A 2,811-nucleotide genomic window follows, 5' to 3' on the forward strand; every position below is an offset into this window, starting at 1 on the left:
TGGCCGGTTTTAGATCTGTTGTGGCTGTTCTTTCCAACGGTCAATTCAGGTTTAATACTCCTAGATAAAAAAGCAGGTTTTGCAGTTAAAACTACCTTTAAAGGCTTTTTAAGTTATAATGAATCATAATGTAAATATATGTGATGCCAGACTATCATGCAGATTGTCACACTGTCTGTGACAATCGCACTGTTCCATAACACCACATACAGCTTAAAGGCATCTCTCAAACATGTAATTGAAAGGATTAAAGGATTATTCCCATGTTGCCCTCGAAGTCTCATAAAAGCACCCTCTCTCTGATGAAAGGTATTTTGTTTTATTTTTATTTTTGTTTGCAATTGCACATGTTGTTTACAGCAGTGCCCAGCTCCCAGTGCCCTTTGTTTGGCAATCCCTTGCTTTTTAACTGCGAAAATTGCCTGATTTTCAAGATTGACCACCTCCAATAGACTCCAATATTTAGTTTTTTTGGATTTACCACATACTTATCGGTCACCTGAAGGGGTCTCCCTCTTTGTCCAACCTACGCATTTTTGTGTGAGTAATTAATTGTTTGCCTGCCTCTGCCTGAGCCCACCTCAATGCTTCTGCCTCTCACAGAACCCATCCTCAGTCATGGAAGACAGCCATAAACAGTATATCTGGGATATGGTTATCACTCAGATTTTCAAAATTAAATCTGGAGACACTACTGACCATGCCCACTTTTAAACATCACAAAAACCCACACATTTTACCTCAATCTCAAACCTATACCTTGAAGGTATGAAGAAGAAAAATACACTGGTGAAGCCTTGGAGTCATGGCCAATAAAGTGGGTGCCACTTCATGGTGTATGACTTCTAGTGGGGAAGTAAAATAAGCCCCGAACATTAGTGTAATTGGACGCAATAATCACACCCAGTGCTAGTGTAAGTGTCCATATGGTAGATTTCACATCTCTTTCAAGAAACATTTACTTTAATCAGCAGATGCTTGTGGATTATATCTGTGTCAGAATCCTCCCTAGGCTTCCTTAATTTAATTATATTCAGTGCAGATAGTGTTCCAGCACCCGGTACAACACTGCCACTCTGCATATGGCTGGCAGCCAGTGTTGGGACAAGGTCATCCAGTTCCCAGGGAAAAGATGCCAAACTTTGTCCTCCTACTCCCCAATCTGCACGGCTGATCGTCTTCAACCTGTGCGAGTCTATTTCCACCCACCCCCTGCCTCACACACTTCTGGACGAGAGTACTACCTGTACCCCCTATTAGCAGTCTTGCAGGCAACTATTAGAGCTTTAAAGGGTGTCCTCAGAATTATTACTGGGCATCAGAGTGTTACTAAGCTGTAACAGGGTGTCCTTAGCGTTATTAGGTGTCAGGATGTTATTTGGCTGTCACTAAGCTGAGCTTACAGGGGCTGATTATGGGGTGCCAGTTGTAGTTGTAGGGTAACTTTGAATTATTTTGGGGTGATAAGGGTGATTATAGAGTTACTATTAATTATTATGGGGTTACAGGAGTGGTTATGAGATGACTATGTACTATTATGGGGTTACAGTGGTGGTTATGGGGTGACTATGATTTATTATAGAGTGACGCAAGTGATTATGGGGATTCTGTTATATGACAGGGGGTGGATATTGGGTGTCAGGAAATTATGGGATATCAAGAGGTGGGTATGGGGTGCCAAGAAATTATTTGGAGATATCAGGAGGTGGTCATAAGGTTTGAGCAAATAATTATGAAATGGCAGAAGGTGGATATGGGGTGTCAGGGAAATATTATAGGATATCAGGAAACAATAATGGGGTGTCAGGAAATTATTATGAAATGCCAGGAAGAGGGAAGAGAATAATTATGGGATATCAGAAGGTGGTTATAGGGCATCAGGAAATTATTATGAGATGTCAGGGGTGGTTATGGAGTGACAGGAGATGAGGAAGTGTCCATGAGGGTGGCAGTAGGCAATTGGACTGCCAGGCAGAGGATGAGGAGTTTAAATACGACTAGATTAGGCTATATTAGGAGGCTTGGGGGCTCATGCCCCCTGGACTAACCAGTGTCTCTACCTGACAGGCACTTAAGGCATGACTCTTCTGATCAGTGCTAAATTGCACAATCTGGACATCCTATTTGTGGGGCATGCCTTGCTCTCAAGCTATACCAATCTGATTGGCTGCGGCTGACAATACTGTTCATTGGCTAGAAACAATGGGGAGGAAAATACATTCAGGTGAGGTGGCAGGGCCATTACCAGAGACATTTGGTTGCCAGAGACAGACCCCACAATGCGACAGCCATACAGAATCTGGGAAACAGCAAAATGATGGGAGCTGGAGAGAGTGTGCTCTAGGTGACAGGTAAGTATATCACTGTTCGTTTTAGCCTTTTCACATAGTAGGCAGCATGGAAGACAGGTGGTCCTAAAGTCAGTTTAATTTTGTCCATTTTCTTTTAACTTCACACATCAGTAAACAGGCTGAAGTAATCGTTTAAAAATAATAATATTAAATAGCTGAAGGGAAACCACATTATATTACAACAGCCTCAAAATACACTTAAGGCTTATGTACAAGGCCATTTATAACACGGACTGAAATGCCTCTAATGCACTTGGGGGGGGGGGGTCCCTGGCCAGACTTAGAGTTGAAGTCGGGCCAGGGACCCCCCATCCCTCCACTAACAATACCCTTTACTGCTCTCAAGCTAACTGCCATAGCTATTAAAAAAAACTAAAGTTAATGGCTGAAATGCTCACTTAAACCTGTGATCATGTGATGCTCTGGCTCTTCTGGACTGCAGAATGGGAGGGCCCTTCTT

The sequence above is a fragment of the Nanorana parkeri genome, unplaced genomic scaffold, assembly GCF_000935625.1.
Source record: "Nanorana parkeri isolate BGI_ZX_2015 unplaced genomic scaffold, ASM93562v1 scaffold750, whole genome shotgun sequence".
NCBI classification, from domain to species: domain Eukaryota; kingdom Metazoa; phylum Chordata; class Amphibia; order Anura; family Dicroglossidae; genus Nanorana; species Nanorana parkeri.